General features: G+C 42.6%; 2 long non-coding RNA genes across 4 annotated transcripts in view; both read right to left on the bottom strand.

The window, feature by feature from the left end:
- The window catches only part of LOC115344124, a 32,156-nt gene extending 27,502 nt beyond the window's left edge, over nucleotides 1-4,654 (bottom strand). For 2 of the 3 annotated variants that reach the window (XR_003924440.1, XR_003924439.1), the window contains exon 1: nucleotides 4,554-4,654. This is a non-coding gene — a long non-coding RNA (uncharacterized LOC115344124). Of the gene's footprint in view, nucleotides 1-2,448; nucleotides 2,718-4,553 lie in introns of all 3 variants that reach the window. The other variant, XR_003924441.1, reaches the window with a different exon arrangement.
- Nucleotides 4,655-5,575: 921 nt separating this feature from the next.
- Nucleotides 5,576-15,618, bottom strand: LOC115344126. Its single transcript, XR_003924442.1, has 3 exons — nucleotides 15,418-15,618; nucleotides 8,672-8,784; nucleotides 5,576-6,158 (listed from the first exon to the last, which is right to left on the bottom strand). It is a non-coding gene; the product is annotated as an uncharacterized LOC115344126 (long non-coding RNA).
- Between the last annotated feature and the right edge of the window lie 2,686 nt (nucleotides 15,619-18,304).

Raw genomic sequence — 18,304 nt, 5'->3', positions numbered from 1 at the left:
AGTTAAATTGCCTAGTGGGAATACCTATTTGAGTTTTCCTTCCCTGTAGTGGGGTTTTATTGTCACCTCATCTAAGGCAAGGTCCACTCTTGCAATATTTGCCAGTATAATCATCTCCTGCGTATATATGGGGGAGGAGGGAGCGAGGAGGGGAGAGAGGGAAGAGACAAGGGAGAGGAGAAATGAGATCATACGACATTTTTAGACTTGACAGCATAGATGTATTTCTGTTGGAAAATCACTTTAGCTAACCCCGCTTGTTTTATTCATACACCTGGTATAAATAAGAATGCCAAATGTAATTTTTGCTGTTAGAAGCTCATAAAGAGTCCAGCTGTATTACACAACTGTAAGCAATGAAATTACTGCTGCTCAGCTAGCGATTATCTGAGATGTAGCGAATGGTTTTTGCACATATCCTCAGTCCAGTTTAGTACAAAGTGCAGTGGCTTGGATTATTCCAACTCAGACAGTTTGAGATAGCACTGATACTGAGGTAGAAATCACCACCCGCACACCAAACAACTTTCAGTCTGAGAGCAAGCTAAGCAGTCACAGCTTCTGTGCTGAAAACCTTCTGAACCACTCAGGATTTTGCATTTGTCTGATGATACCGTAAGAGGGCTGGGCAGTAAAGGTACTCCACTACACTACGTGTCTTCTAGAGCAGCCTATGGCCATGACCCAACAAGGTACATCCTACGGCTCCACTTGCATCATTTTGCCAGGATTTATGGTCACTTCTCCATCCCTCTTATGGACAGGTAGAAATATCAGCCCCCAAACCACGGATCACCAAAGATTCGGTCCTGCCCCTCTGACCCGACCAGACCTCAGCTCCCTGGCCATAGGACTTCTTTGAAGCCACACTGGTACGACTTCGGTTAGCAGCTCCAGCCTCTTAAACTATCCCCTGGGGAGTTTTCCTCACCTAGCAAAGTTGATCATGTCCTTATTTCAGTTGAGCAATCATTAGCTTTCTATGAGCAAGCCCCTGAGTGGGCAGGGAAGAGCAGAAGAAAGGATGTGTATTGAGAAGACACAATGTTCTTCTCGGGCAATGTGGAAAGACTGGCACATCATAACATTCAGGAATGATAAATGCACCTCTAGCGCTTTCACTGGCTACTTGATCAATAGGTTTAACATACTGATGTATTTGAAAAGTAACCACCAATCCAGATACACAGCTTGTGTAGGTCGGGGTAAGGGCGATGGAGGAGAACTCTTTAAAACTACCTGATAAGAAATTTGATTGAAAACAGAAAGAGTCAAAAAGCAGGTTACTATTTCTGACTTTTGCTACAGAAAAGCAAAATCTCAAATAAAAAAGAATATATCTTCAGCAAAAACACTGCCCAAGCAGAACTAGTAAGTGTCATATGAGTGACTCGCGTTGCTCCTGCTGTAGGCCAAGCTCCGTGGTCCAACTGCATGTCCCGTCATGCCTGAAGACATCATTCCCCCTTACTCATGAAAATCGTTACTTCTGGGAAACCTGGCTTGCAGGGCAGAAGGGGGGCATGAGGAAAATAAACGACAGCTTTCCTCAGGATTTGGCACAGCACTTCCAAAACCAAAGGCACAGGTTTTGGCTGGACTACCTCTGTTTTCAATGAAAAGTACTTATTTCCGTCAAAACGCCATTGAAGTCTGAGTGATTATTTTATTACATCTTAATGATTGAAAATGTTACCTCCTCAAATTTTGTGAATTACCCTCCTTGAACCATAGGAAACAATGATGGCCTAATCTTTCTTCTTACATTAAAAAGGAGAAAATGTGGTGCTATATAACTTGACTAATTTTGCTAGACTTTCAAATCTAATAATAGCATTCTTCATAATTGATTTAGTCTTTCTCAATTCCACTTAAATTAGCTTTCTGCTTTAATTAAATCGCAACATATTTTATGCCAGGAGAAAATTGGTCATTTTGAACTGCTGGTATAATTACGAAATATCACCACAATGCACAAGAGAATCCTGAGGTCTATAGTTATAAATAAGCTTAAGAGTTAATTTTATGCTTCTGTTTTCCCTACAATATTTACAGCATATTTGCATTGCTGATATGTTTTACGCTGCTGTGTTTTATAGTGTTTTGCAGACAGTGCTGCAATTCTCAGCATGCAATAATAGGAATTAAATATTTATGGTTGTGTATAACTTCAATTCTCTCTGCAGTCTTCAGAGTTCCTCTTAGAAGTCAGCATTTGTCAGCTCGGAGCCTGAGCTGGCACCAGCAATGATTGTACTGGCACCGCCTCATGCTACAGCAAGGACTCTCCCTAGCCCCAGCTCATCCATAATTTCAGTACGTTTCATCCCATCTTCTTCACAGAAAAAAGTTATCAAAGTAAAAAATGTTGCCCTACTTTTCAAGCCTGAAGAAGACACAGCCTGAGAGCTAAAATTTTGCTTTGATTTCCGTGCATCTCCTGCACACCTTGGAGTGGGAGGTTTGACTCCGTGTGGGACATTTGTAACTCATGCCTCCGATCAGGCCAAGACTCCAGACTTCTCTTCACCTGACAACAGGTCACATAAAACACACAAGGAAGAGATGCACAACCACCCTCCACGGCATTTGAGTCTCGCTAGAGGCTGCAGTGTGGGACTGAAGGAGCAGGTTTTCAGGGACAACCGCTCTTCTTCCATCCAGAGCCACAACAGGACAGGACCAGAAGAGTATCCAACTTCTTAGCAGAGCCAAAGCTGCAGTTGACACACACAACAGTTAAGATGATAGATAAGCCTTGCCTACCACTGTCTTGCTGCCTCCTGGGTCTGGGTCTTATCCTTAAAACAGGTCCTGGCGGTGTTCCTCAACTTTAAGTTCCTTTTCTATCTGGTAGACAGAAAAGCCAATGAGGAACTTAGATGACACAGGACAAGAAAATGGAGATGGTAGCTTCAAGGAGAGACATAATCCAGCTATGGATCACTTCAAGTCCAGTCCCCAGCAATCACAGGTGCCATGGAAGACCACTGCTCCCTTCCAGTCACCACAAGCCATGAAGCACTCCAGCAAACTACAGTGAACTCCAAGTGCACAGTAAAGAAAACCAAAACCCATAAAGGATCATGTGCCTCGAGAAGCGGTCAGAAAGAGCAGGATCATCACCAGTGTGAATGGCACTGGCATTTGGGCTCACTGGCCTTGCCCTGTTAATTTAAAAATTAAATAAGAGTCAAAAATCAAGTAAGTGCTGTTAAGATCTGTTAAAAATGTCTAGACTTTTTATTTCTTTCTCTGTTCCTTTATCTGACCATCTGTGCTGCTTTAAAAACAGGAACTCAAGTTGCTGTTATCTCCACCGTACACGATTGAATGGACCTCGGTAAATCTGCAGGCCCCTCCCCACGACTTTTGCCCTCTGCTATGTAAGTGATGTTATTTTATGAAGTTGTTTTAATGATAATATGGTACTCTTACATTAGGCTTAATTTCCTTTCAGCGGGGCCTCAGAGGAGGAAGCTCATTTACAGTGTTCAAAAGCACTTGGATTTCCATATTGCCTGAACTTTTCTAATACGAATTCTTGCAAGACAGAGTGCAACATGAATTATCTGTATCTCTATTCACTTGTGAGCCTATAAAAATTTGCATCTATTCCCTTCTTGCTTTTTCTCCTTGTTGGATTTGTTGTTTTCTTCTCAACATAATCTGTTAGGGAACTGGTAAAACATTTACATCAGTACATGTTGCCATTTTCAACCTTGAACATAACCATCTAAAGAAAAAAAAGAGGTCAAGAAAGTCAAATATTCCTGTACTATATGTACTCTTGTATATTGTTCCTAAATATAATTTTCATTTTTACCTGGCAGAAGCTACGAAGGGACAGCAATGATTCCTCTTAAAATGACAAAAGCTTAACAAATTGTGGAACAAGATTTATGCTTCCAAAGGCCTATTCACTCAAAATGCCCTGTGTGTCTCAGTATCAGTAGAGTTACATGCCTTCTCATTTGGACATCAGACTGTTCCCCAAGTGCCCTTCCTGAAAGAACATCCAGTCTGTAACTCAGAAACTCATTAAATAAAAGTGAGGAAATCCTGTTTATAACTGTGTGCATAGACATAGAAAATTATCCCTTGTGCATAACTGCATATGACAATTTCAATTTTTTATACATGTGTGTTTGTATATGTGTGTGTGTGATTGTGTTTATATACAAACATAATGAAATAAAGATATTATTAATGACTCACAGCTAGAATACTGCTGCATATTCTGGTGGTAAATGATTAAAGAAATCTCCCAAGGGATGATTTTCTCTTTACATGAAAACATAGATAAAGCCTTCAAATCATGTGAAGACTCACAGCACTAAAGAATCTGAAAATATTTTCTGAAAACATTAAATATTTTAATGAAGTATAACTGTGGTTCAGAGGGTGCTTGATGTAGCCATGTATGCATGGCAGCATTCTTCTACATCTATCTGGAGATCTCTCTCAGTCCAAAATTAACCTGAGATTTAATAAACATTGCAAAATGAAAACAACTAATGAAAGGCAAAGTAAAAAAAGTAGTAACTTCTTACCTTTTAGGTTTCACCACTGACCCCAAACAAGTAGCAGAATTCAGTCACTGATAGTACATTTGAAATCACTTAGATGTCACCCAGGACATGCTGATGTAATAGCTGAAGACAAAAGAAGTAAGGTGAAAAAAATAATTAAGCAAGTCATAATACGGTACTGCTATACATATACACAACATACAAGAAAAAGAAATCACATTAGCAAGAAGAACACATGGAGGAGACCTAGTGTTTTTCCTGAAAAATTGTCTAAACTTCTCCCTGTAAATCTTATTTGGGAGCACATTGGGCTTTAAGGCCAATGTTTCTCACATATTGATAATGTGGGGACATTGATTTTCTTCATTAAGTCAGAGCTATAATCCATAAGACTGACAACAAAAGAATTCATGGTACTTTGTCCAATTTTCAACTGATTATCATCCACTCCAAGCAAAGCTGCAGTAAGCAAAAAATAAACTGACTCATTCAAAACCAGACTAAAATGCTTTTCTATCAAAAACTAAAATGTCCTTCTTTGGGAACACACTGGCAAATTTAACTAAGAAACTTAGTTGTCCATGATCTAGTCAGCATATAACTTATTTCATATATTATTGTTTACTTGAAGTAAATCAATTTAAGCATTGCCAATAATCAAGTCTTTACTTATTGAGCTCTATTGGGCTTGTACCCCAAAGCTCCTAATTTAGTTTGAGAGTCACAACTCTCTTTAAAAACTTGTGTAAGCCTGTCCTGTACTTCTTATAGAAAGGACAACTTTGCTATCATCATTTAACATTATTAACACAAAGGAACTCTTCAGGTTTAAAAATTGGCACTGATTTATTTAAACAGGTGATTCTACAACAATTTTTATAGTTCCAGTAATAAACAACTGTGCATGAAACGAGGAGAGAAGGCCCACTGCACGCTGGAAGCGATGCTGTCAGGATTTCCACCTGCGGTGACACTGAGTTGGGTTCGTGCAGACCGTGCACTTCACTGTGCAGATGGCGACCAGACCAATCGCTCATCTGCGATGTGGCTTATAATGTTTAATGTCTGGCTTTCTCTGCCTCGCAGCTCCAATTTCTCCTCCAACCGGGCCAAGATCAGCCTTTCACACGTAGTTGGAGGTGACTTTCCTCCCGTGGGCAGGAGAGGTCTCCGGGATGGCCTGCGACATGCAGGAGGCTCAAGAGCTCCTCGCACCTTAGGGCTCTTTCTGCAGCAGGTCTGGAGGGACTTTTGGCTTGAGGGTACGAAACCTGCCCGCAGACTTCGACAGGCTTGCGGTGAGGCAGACCCTAAGCCACAAATCCCTAGGTTTTGGGGAAAGTGTTCAGGGAAGTATCACGGTGTACTTTCTCTGATCTTCCTCACTCGCTGAGTATCTGCTCCTGGATGAAAGACGGGATACCTGTTTAGGTGGTCTCTGGTCTGACACAGTATGGCTTTGCTTATGTTAGGTAGGAGTACCGGCTATAATCTGATATCCAGAATTCAGAACAAGAATGAGGTGACATCAGTTTCCCTAGATCCCTTTTTTCCTTCTTTTTTTGATATTCCAAGGAGTGCAAATAACTCCCTATTTTTAAGAAGTCAATAAAGATTGTCATGTCCCTGCAAGTAAATGAATGACATTTAGACTTTCCACTGTACAAGTTTGAATATCTGATTGATCTTATGCTGCAGAATTTAGTTTAGGCAAGCAGTACCACTAAGTCGCATGCATCAAAACAAGACGGACTTTCATTTGAGATGTCCCGAAAAACAGAGTGAAACTGTATGTCTAAACTCTTCAAGTACACTTGGATTGCTCGACCTCATGGGAAACACTCTGAGAGCTACTTATATCACCCAGGGAAGTGCAGCACAGAGTGAGGCTATGCTTCCATCTGTGTGGCCTCCTCTTTGCTATACACTTCTACAGGAATGATAAAAATTATCTCAGGAATGAAAGAACAGATTAAAAACTGGGGCCAAGATGTTCTCGGAACAAGAGCCTTAATAGCAGAGCAGCCGCTAGCAAAGTTTACAAACTGTGCCATCAGAAAAAAGCAGCGCAGAGACTTTTCCATTAGCAAACTTCCTGGGGAAATAAGGTGGGCAGCAGCTGAGGAATTTGTTCAGACCTCAGGCTCATCTGAACAAAACTGGTCCCAGCTGTACCAGTGACTCCAGAAGGCCACAGAGAACTACAGCTTCCATCCCAGTACCCAACTGCAGGTCCCACTCATCCCGGAGAAGGAGTGCCCAAGAGATTTCTGCCCCCCCAAATGCTAAATCGAAATCCCACATTTGCTAACTGCAAAGAAGAAACGGGACTGGACACCAGCTCGTCGCAAACACATGCTTAAATCCCTGTGAAGCAACCGCAGGTAATGCATCGGGAAGGAACCAACCTACTCAGGGAACACCTTCATTGCTTGTTGGAGAGTAACTTTGAAATGTGGATTTGAATTATCATTCTGTTAGATGTCAGTGTGATTTAAAAGCAAAAAAAATAAAAAAGCAAAACAACTTATTATTACAAATTCTAATTAGACTAGAAATTGATAGACAACTTATTAACTTGTAGAGCTCAAATTCTGTTCTTCAGCATTCTCACAATGACAGCCCAGCTACTTTCCTTAGCTGACTAGTCCACAGTTAAATCTCGCCATCTGATTTAATTCTGAATTTTCAGATTAATTTTATCTTTTCTTACCAATGTTCTGTCATTTGACTGGACTTTCTCACCCTGCTTATTAAGGAGAGAGTTTGACTTGAGTTTTAAATTATTACAGCATTCTTCCCTGGGACTATAATAATTCCCTGGGCTGATAAACAATGCTATGCAATTTCTGTAATCTTTTTTTTTACATACTAGCCAAAGCAATAACAATTTTATCTGAAGAGCACAAAAATGTTTGAGGTGACCAACAAAGACAAAACATATCTTATTAACTTAAATATTCTACAAAGTCAACACAGTAAGAGTGGGCTGACTGAAAAACACATCAGTCAATAAAGCAACAATCATCATTTCAAATCACTCAGGGAAAAATATGTTTATCTGTGGCTGCTTTTAAGAGTAGAAATTAATTTAGCCAAATTTCAGAGGGGAATAAATGACCTTTTGCCAGAGCCGCCATAGCAAAATCGTAATTACTTTCTGACTTCTAGCATGATGGCAAAACCCAGAATCCCACATGGCATGTGAGTGCAGAGTCCCATCAAACAGAGATCAAGGACAGGATCTTGTGTACAACCAATGCTAGTCCCTTTTGGAGCTATATATATTTATAACTACTCTGATTGGGGCAAAAAAAGAAAACAGAGCAGGAGGAATGTGCCAGCTCAACCCCCCGATAAGGTGTGCTGCTGCATTTTGAGTGAATTGCAAGCGGCAGGTCAGTTTTACCAAACAAGAAGGGAGTCACAAGCGTTACATCTCAGGAAAGGACTGGTTATTATTGCCAGATCAATACCTGATAAATAAGAGTGTATCCCACACAGACCACCTATCTTAAATCAGCCCTGCCAAACCACGCCTGTTGAAGCAGAGCTAAAAATTACATTGAAATTTTTCACGCGGCTTGCACTTCAGAGCGAACCCATTCAACCCGAGGAGACATAAAGCAGGAGCGGATCCTCTCAGAGAAACTGCTCTTATCTAGCAGCAGCATTCCTGCTTCGCCAGGGCTGAGGACGTTTTTAATGCATCTAACCAGCAGTGTCACTCAGGCGTCCCTTCCCACAGAACTGAGCCCTAATTTGACGAATATGCGGAGCATAACACGCAGAAGCGACTCACGACAGCTTTGTACCCTGTGCCCCGCTCACCTCCCCAGACACCTCCGCTTCTGCTTTCGGTGACTAGTTTCCAAACTTTCCTAACAAATGAGTCACTACCCACCCGCCCGTGTTTCTGCCGGCAGAAAAAAAAAAGCCTTGTGCAACTTCCATCGGGCCAAGAGGGAGCAACGCAGCTGTGAAAACGGCTACGGCCGGCATCTTGCACATCGGAAAAGGCAACTTTTAAGTATTTTTCCTGAACGTTTGAAGGAACCGTCTCCTAAATACCACCTTTCTTTCAAACCTCTGAGTTTACCCAGGTAGCACCTCACCCTGCCTGACCCCGGTTTTCCCACCTGCATTCCCTTCCCCGATTTGTTTCCTCTATTATCAATGTGCTTCTGCTTAGTCTCATTTAAAAATTAAGTTTTCATGTCAGTTCATTAAAGTATCTTGATCTAAACTTGTTCTGTTGAAAAAGAAGTAAATGGCATTGAGCATATTTGCAATTTCTCGTGCAAAGTATAATCTGAACTGAAACACACCTCTAAGGATTTCAAAGCTGCTGCAGCTCCTTGTCGTATCACACTGATAGTAACCCTACCAGCTAATTAAAGATTTTACCCGCTTCAAAAATGTGTGCCCTTTTTTTTGGCTCTGTTTTCTCAGACACAAAGTTCTGATTTTTTTAGTAGCACCTGATTTTTTTCTGGAAGACATCTCCAGATACACATTCTGGAAACAGCAGCAATAATTTCTGACCTATTATGGGCAAATCAGCGGTAGTAAATGATCTTCAAAGCACTTCTGCGAATGGTGCAAAATGTATATAAGCTGCTACAGCCAGTTATTGACAAAATTATCTACCTTCTGGTGCCATTACACAGAACAGCCTAATATGCATAATTACAGTAATTATGCGGAGTACAGCACAAACAAAAACAAAATTATATGCTGCTTCACACTGGCGCTCTTTCAGCCAAATTCATTTTCACATTTACATTATTGCAAATATGGACAACATTATTAAAGAAGAATTTGAACATAATTATGAGTACCGACTCCACATTAAATTGGTGTTTTCCATCTTCAGTAAGTTGTAGGTAGCTGCTGTGATGTCATTTTGATGGTACACTAAACCACCTAAAGTCTAACAACCTGTAAGACTATCTCTGCTTTTCTTTCAACAGTATCACTCAAAGTTAAATATTACAGCATCTGTAACTACGTGCTGCCTTCAAGCTAACAGTCCCTGCTTTACATAGCACAAGGAGCTGATAGGAACTACCAGACAAGTAATCTTGACTTTGGGACCAAATGGGTCCAAAATCACATCTTCAGGTAATTCTGAAAAGAAACATCCTTTCTGTTTTAGAATTTAAAATATACTTTTTAATTTCCCCCATAAAAAAGGAAAAAGTCTAAAGAAAATATTTTAAGCACTATTACTTCCTTTCATTTCAATTATTTTTAAGCAAAATGAAACCTCGGAGCCCAAGCTCTGACACTTCCCACACCGCAGTCACAACCTGCAGAGCACAGCTGTTTCCAGAACGTACATCCTTCTATACCCCCTGATAAAATTTCAAGTGACTGTTATTTTAAGCATGGGGTTATATAAAAGGAGAACCCCTGTTGGGACACAAGACTGCTCCGACTTTGGGGCTGCCGCTTTGGCCAGTGGTTTGCTGGGAGCCATACTGGACTTTTTCCTCCTGCCAGCCCCAGCAGCCGGGCAAGGACAACAGGGAGCCAAGGTTTGCCGGCAAGTATTTTAGGGGACAGTGTTGAAGGTACCTGCGAAAGACTCATCAGGCACCAGCGATAAGACACGGCTGTGGCTGAAAGAGTATCCAGAACCTGTCCAGAGAAGTGATCAGTGATTATAGCACTGGTGTGTGATTGTAAGCAGTGAGTTATTGCCAGCACGGGATATCTGCACTTGGAAACTCAGGAGCTGGAAGAGGAAGAGGAGCTTAAAGCCTCCAAGGGAAGAAGCTTGACACCAGCAGCAATTATGGAAGTCTTTTTCACCTAACTATTTGGACACCAGCTCTTTCACAAGGGGTTTCATCTGTTCAGGCTTTTCATACTTGGGAGTGGGAAGGGGGAGAAAGAAGGATCATTGCAAGCAAGCTGCTGAGGAAAGCAAAACCCTGAATAATTTGTTGAAGGACTGAATTAGTAGAACATTTTTCCACATTGACACGTGTTAATGATGTCCTCCTTCAGCTCAGAGCGGATTCCCTGGCAGACATTAAAACCAAGACCCCCAAGGAAATGGAGAGCAAGGGAGAGTTAGCAAAGATTGCAAATGGGAGAGGAAATCCGTGAAGCCCCGCCGTGGGTCAGCAGGGACAGGGTGATGTTCAGTCTTGCCCGGACTGATCAAGCATGGGAGAGGAGACCTTGACACCAAGAGCCAGACTCCTTCAGCCACCGACCTGTCCTGAAGGTGCCCAGGTCTCAAGAACCGCGTGAGCAGAAAAGCACTGTTTCTTTCCAGACGTTCCTTTAGTCAGCTTTGGTTCTCATTTTAAGAGTGAAAGCTAAAACGTTCACATTTCTTAAGGAAACAAGGCTCTTGGTGTCTGCATCCGTGCCTGTTTGTCTTTTGTTTCGGTGTCTCTTCCCTAAACTTTCGTGAGCCCGTCGGCCGATTTTGTTCTAATAAGACAAGCCAGAAGAAGTCTTAAAGTCATTAAGTTCCTACAAGTTTCCAGAAAATAGGGTGTGGGTGGAAGAGAAAGACCTCATTAATGCTGCCTGTGAGGGAAAGGCTGTCGAACAGACTCCCACCTCTTTAGAAACCAGATTGCACACAAGAGAGAGAAAACAAGCCGTTAGGAATATCTCAAGTGTGGGAAAAACTTCACTGAGCACTCTCACCTTAGTAGTCTGCAGAGGACCCAGGCAGAAAGCTCAAAACCACAGGAATCCAAACTTTCCTTTTTCATATGTCTCGACATTTGGTCTTACCATTTGGGATAATTCGATCTTTTTTTAGTTTCAGGACCTGAAATGAGAAGGGGACCAGATGTGTTTGTCCTTGGGGTCTAAGTGTGCGCATCTGTGAGTCCACATAAGCCTCATGCAGGAAGGAAACACGCCTCAAATAACACATTAAATTACTCGTGTATTTTTAACTGTCCTGAGAGTGGGGAATTGCCATTTGTAGCTGCTGATAGTTGATGACCATTGATAAAATGGATGGAGCCCTTGTTGTTGAGTAGACTATATTATACAGGCAGGGCAACAGCCTACAGGAAAGGAAAGGAAGCTTTTGGTTACCATAAAACTAAGATGAAAGCTTTATAATAGGAGTTGTGGTTGTGGTTGACATACTAGATAAATATTCTGCTTCTGTGTGGAGATGTTATCCAGCTGAATAGATCAGCTTTGACTCTGATAAAATTATCTATTTAATCAAATTTAGAATCAAATAGCAGCCAATTTCTTATGAACTTCTTCACAGTGAATATGGTTTTGATTTTTTTTTGTATGTTAACATGTTGCATTCTGTGTGGTCTCTGACGATCTCCACCAGATGCAGGGACTCAGGCCTTCACTTTCCTTGGCTGAAAATCTTCCACAATTACCCTAAAGTTCAAGCCTCAATTCTCACACTCCTGCAGCACTCTGACTACATAAAGGTCTCCAAGTTGTGACTTAGGAACTATGGCAACTGCCTGAAGACAATGACCGAAAGCAGCTTTTCAAACATCTACTTTTTTTATCTTACATTTCTTATAATCTTAATTTCTAGAGAAGCAAAATATAAAAGGATTTTAAGTAGGGCAGGTGATATTTTAATTTAATTTCTTTAATCAAAAGATTTTCAAAAAGCCTCCCTTTCAAAAGAAAAATTTCCACTGCAAATACTTGAAAAGTAAATTGCATTACATAGAACATTTTCAGCTTCTGTCTCAGAGTCATGATATTTAATTTCCGTATCTATCTGATTTATTTTATGGGAGTGTTCTGTCCATTTTACTTTATCCCGTGATATTGTTGGAATGAATTAATTTTAAGCTTAGATCAAACCACATCCCTAATAGGTTCGTTTATCCTTTTGGCCACACTGCCGGTGCTCCAGAGCACAGTGCCAAAACTGCTGAGTCAGCACATCCAAGCCAGCGCAACACCTTCTGCTCCCAAAAAACAACGCGGCCACAACAGCACAGCCCTGTACCTCGGCCAGGTGAGGTGAAACACGATGCTCACACTACCGTAACAGTTCCCTGTCTGTGGCAAATGTGACATTCACCGGCTCGGGCACCTCTGCACTTGCAGAACAGAACAGGCAGGTGTTTCCCGTGGGGGGAAAAAACCCAATGCCAAACTATCTGTGATGGGATTAGATGGAAATTAGCTATCTACTGGCCCCTGTAGGCACTTCAGTCCAATACCAAGAGCCTCAAAAACTAAAGAGTGAGGGTCTCGCTCACACACTCACTGTCTAGTGCTACACGCCTGTCTATAGGCGACTGTATTTTCAGCCTTAAAGCTCCTCCGGTGCCTAAAGTTCAGTCCTTGAGCATGCCCACACAGTGCTGAGCAGACGGGGACCACCTCAAACTTGGATTTACAAACCCCAGCATTTGTCCTTTCGCATGCCTCACTGCTTCTGCCGTTTGCAGCCGGTGCTACCAGGGCCACTTGAGGATAAATCAGCCCACAGGAATAAGGAACACGACAGAAGCTGAGTACGCTCCAGGGCAAAGGATGATCGCACACGCACTCCAGTGGGAAGCCACCATCCTGCTTTAGGTCCAAGACAGGACGGATTAGCCTGAGCTTCTTCCCCCCGCGCCAAGTGGACAGTGACAGTCGGGTGATGCACCACCGAGAGACAGTCACTGGATCTCATGTTGGCCAAGAAGGAATTTTCCTGATGAGCACTGATGAAGAGGGGCTGGAAAGGTTTTGCTGCCTCCCGTGTGACATCTAGAGCACAAGTCTGATGAGGAGTGTCTGAGGGAACTGGGGTTGTTCAGTCCGGAGAAAAGGAGGCTGAGGGGAGACCTCATCGCTCTCTACAACTACCTGAAAGGAGGTTGTAGTGAGGCGGGCGCTGGTCTCTGCTATCAAGTAACTAGTGATAGGACTGGAGGAAATGGCCTCAAGTTGCACCGGGGAGGTTTAGATTGGATATTAGGAACAATTTCTTCACCGAAAGGGTTGTTGGGCATTGGAACAGGCTGTCCAGGGAAGTGGTGGAGTCACCATCCCTGGGGGTATTTAAAAGCCGCGTAGATGTGGCACTTAGGGACATGGTTTAGTGGCGGACTTGGCAACATTAGGCTTACAGTTAGACTCGATGATCTAAAAGGTCCTTTCTATCCTAAACGATTCTATGATTCTATGATCTTAAAGGATAAGGAAAGCTGGCATTAGTATTTACAAAAATCTGTCAGAAATGAAGATTGCTCTGAGTGCAAGTCACTTATGGGCAAAGGCCAATCTTTCACAGTTTGCATGGGTGGCAGGTTGATAAATCTGGAACCACGGCCAGTCCCCAGGAATAAAGTTGTCTGAAAGCTGCATGGGACTTTGTTTTTTCAGGAGAAGGGCAAAAAGCTAAGGATCTCAAGGAGCCCAGTTTGATTCAATAGAAAGAAACTGGTTTTGGAGTTGTCTTCAACTATCCCTACAGGACACCTTGGCTCTGTTCTCTGCTCCTGTTCCCATGAGAAGGTCCTACCCACTGAGTAAAAATGTATTCCGGGTTCACAAAGTCATAGGTTGGTTGAGGTTGGAAGGAAGATCATCCAGCCCAACCCTGTGCTCAGAGTAGGGCCAGCAAGAGACAGTTGCTCAGGCCTGTGTCCAGTCAGGTTTTGAATATCTCCAAGGATATTCTCCACAACCTCTCTGGGAAACCTGTGCCAGTGTTGGATCATCCTTACAGTAAAAGAAAAAAAAATTTAAAAAAAAAAAATTATTCTTATGTTTAAATAGAATTTCCCATATTTCGGTTTGTGCCTCTCACCCTGTCGCTGGGCACCAGTGAGAAGAGTCTGGCTCCATCTTTTTTATGTTCCCCATCGGGTATTTAGACACATTGATGAGGTCCACCCCAAGCCTTCTCTTCTCTATGCTGAGCACACCCACCTCTCAGCCTCTCCTCGTACGTCAGATGCTCCAGCCCCTTAATCATGTTCAAGGCCCTTCACTGGACTCTCCAGTATGTCTGTGTCTCTCTTGCACTGGGGAGCCCAGAACTGGACCCAGCACTCTAGCTGTGTCTCACCAGTGCTGAGTAGAGGGGAAGGATCACCTCCCTCGACCTGCTGGCAATACTTTCCCTAATGACACCCAGGGCACCATCCACCTTCTTTGCCACAAGGGCACGTTGCTGGCTCACGGTCAACTTGGTGTCCACTGGGACCCCTAGGTCCTTTACTGCAAGCCTGCTTTCCAGCCAGCATGTCCTGGTGTCTGAGGTTATTCCTCCCCAGGGGCAGGACTTGGCCTTTCCCTTTGCTGAATTTCATGAGGTTCCTGTCAGCTCATTTCTCCAACCTGTTGAGGTCCCGCTGAACGGCAGCGCAACCATCTGGTGTATCAACCGCTGCTCCCAATTTTGTAGTGTCTGCAAACCACCTACCCTTGGATATGGATGCCCCCTTCTTGAAGCAGTTCCAATTTTACCAGTCAATCACCTGAAAGCACTGAAAAATCTCTCTCTGGGTAGAATATCAGTATTTACCTGTCTTTTAGCAGAAAGGCATGAGCTTTGCCTAGGGCCACTTTTCCCTATAAAGTTCAACATTAAAAGAAGCGGTGCTACTATAAAACCTATATCAACAGATTTAACAAAAGATACCAACTCCCCCTAAAACATCACATCTCTTATTAGACCAAAATGGTGGCTACTAGTACCACTGCTATTGCTATTACAAAATTTCAATCATCTTATCTGGGCTTTAAGAGTAAGTTTTCCAGATTTTTTACCAGTAGTTAAAAAACCCTGCCTCTTACCTCTGCGTACTTGAACACATTGCCCCATATATTCTGTTAAACTATTAATAATCACATTTATTACCTGAATATTTAAGCCTTCATTTGAGAGATCCATACAGAGAGTAAGGAGGTACACTGTTGGAGGGGTACATTGCTGAGCTATCTACTTCTTCCATTAATCAAGGCACCAAAGGAAAGATCTCCACCAATACAGCTACTCCAGTTCTCACCAGGCAACGATTTCTCTTTAACATCTGAAAAGCATTTCTTATTTAACAATGCCAGATAATTAAATAATCAGAGAAACATATGTGGATAATCAGAGAAGTATATGCCTGTGAAGATTGTTCAGTCCCAGGCACAAGTGTGAGAATGGTTTTTCCTCCTCCAATTAGTATTGAAGCTAATTTCCTCCTTAACTCTTTATCTCACTGCTCATTTGAATTCATCAGAAGCATTCGTTTTGACTCTAAGAAAAGCTGCATTTCAAATACTTGCACCTTTGCTGATGTTCGGATTAGATCTCCTCGTGAAGCAAAGCATTCCCCAGGACAGCTCTGCTTAGCAGGACGCAGGGCTCGGTATTTGTGTGAATCAATCCAGACCATTTCAGGGTCACTTTTAGCAAAGGAAAGCCTGCCTGTTAAGACCAGATAAGAGTGAGGTCATTGATTTATTTTTTCCTCATTATCTGGCAAGGTTTCAGTTGAAGCCTAAACTCATTATCTCTGTGGAAATACAAACATAAGTTGGTCCCTTGAAGCAAGTTAATTTAGTCTGAAAACAGTTAGGGAGTTACCTTCTGAATTCAATTAGCTAATAACTCCTGATGGGTAAAGGTCACAGAAGATCGTGCTGGTTTAAGTTAAATGCAATTCCAGGTGATATCAGAGCAGCAGTTTCCCCCTTCCTATTGAATCATGGCTGCAGCTTCTGGCCACCATCTCCAAATTCTCCGTCAATAAGAGAGACAAATTTATGCCAGAAGGGAACACCTTCAGGGATGAGAACAGCAGCAGAACCTTTGAGCCACAGCTGCTTCAAAGTCTTCCCTCTTCACAGGAGGGAGATGGGCAGGGGAAGGCCTTGCCCCTTCCAACCACACTGAATAAAGCCCCTCTACTCACCTACGTTAATCAGAATAATGTGTACATTAAAATCCAAATCCCTCTCTGCAGCAAGGTTGCAGCTAAATGCAGGATCCATTTTCTGTTTCCAGATGTAGAGACGTTTCCTACAAGGACTCGTGCCATAGGAGAGCCTGCGTTTCTGCAGAAGATATGACACTTCTGGATCGCTCACGGGCCACCAGCCACAGAGGCTGTTTCAGGCTGGGCTGGGAAAACATTTCCAGCTTAACGGCCAAGTTAGAAAATAACACTATGATAGAAACACTGAGAGGCTTGATCACAGTGTAGTAACTGTTGGTATCACTATAAAGGAGGGGAAGTAAACGGTGCAAGGGCAGCACATTGTAATTGTTCTCTCAAGGAAACGCGGGGCTCTGAACTACCCTGGGTAATCGCGAGCTACAAGCAGCTCCCTCTCAGAGAAACGATTTTTCATGTTACAATGTGAAAGCAAATTTCTTGCCAGTATTACCTCAGGTCATTAGCTGGATTGTAATTCTTGTGTTTTTCCAAACTGATTTCCACCATAATTTGATTTTGAGCACCTGATTAAATTTACCCTCCCCGAAGAAACAGACATTCAATTCAACTCCAGCTCGACATCATCCTCATACCAAAATACAGTTCTCATGGTTGCACTTTTAGCTCTCGAGTAATTTTGTCACTGTTTTACAGTGGCATTCTCTAACCCATGACAACATACTGGCTTGCTCCTGCACATCTGTGTTACACACAAGCTCAGAAAGCAGAACAATAAACTGTACAATGCAAAAGGTGGAGCAGTAACTCTTCAGAGAACTACAGAACATCCAATTACAGGATGAGGAAAGCCATGTATCATGCATTACTCAACACACTTTACCTTTCCCAAGTGACTCTCTTCATCCCACCAAGATGCACCACGGGATAACGTGCAAGGTGCAGCACCGGTTTTCGTTTTACTTCCTCATCCCACAAGGAATGGAGTTCGATACCCAAAAGCATGGGTGTCATTTTGGTTCATTACAGTAGTCCTCAGGGCTCTCTGCTCCTCAGGTGGCTGGATCAGTGCGACCTTCTGGATACTTTCTCTTCCGAGACTCCGAATGGACATCCAGGCTAGGTCTAAATTCTTTAAGTTGAGATCAAGCCTCAGGACCCTGTGGATGTCTGGGGTATTTTAAGTGCCTTTCTCCCAGACTGATTCCTCATAAAAACATCACACAGAAGAATTGTATCGGATGAGATCAAAGGTCCATTTAGTCCAGTATCCCGCCGCTGACAGACAGGAGCAGATACCAAGGGAAACAATTTTAAAAAGCAGTAACCACGCAGGCATTTTCTCTGCTCTCTCCTCCCCGCATCCAGCAGCCTGCCACACAGGCAATTCCTCAGGCAGGAATGTCATCTTGCTGCCTAATAGCCCCTGATGGTTTTTTTTCCCATTAATTCGTTTGATCGGTTTTGAGCCCATCTAACCTCTTGACACCCGGCAGATACTGTGAGACTGGTTCCAGTTTAATCAAACACCGCAAGGACCAAGTTGTTTGCTGTTGTTTGCTTAAGCCACTACCTGGTAATTCCAACTGATGTCCCTTGTTCTTGTTCCAGGAGAAACGCAAATAATCATTTGCTACTTATTTTCTCCATGCCACTCATGATTTTAAACACCGCTATCACATGTCTTTCTACCTTCTCTTTTCCCGTCTAAGAGTCTATTTAATCAATCTCAATTCAGAATCCGTTCTCTATTTCTGAAAACACTTGTCAGGTTTCTCTGTCCCTTTCAGGATCTGCTATACCTTTTCTCAGATGGGGAGACCAGAACGGCACGCGCTAATCAAGAGGTGAATGCACAGCAAAATGATTATTTTGTTTTCTGTGTCTTCCCTAGCAATTTCTGACAATCTATTT

The sequence above is a fragment of the Aquila chrysaetos genome, chromosome 7 (assembly GCF_900496995.4).
Source record: "Aquila chrysaetos chrysaetos chromosome 7, bAquChr1.4, whole genome shotgun sequence".
In the NCBI taxonomy this organism is placed as follows: Eukaryota; Metazoa; Chordata; class Aves; order Accipitriformes; family Accipitridae; genus Aquila; species Aquila chrysaetos.
The sequence above is the reverse complement of the archived record's forward strand: the minus strand, read 5'-3'. Positions and strand labels throughout refer to the sequence as shown.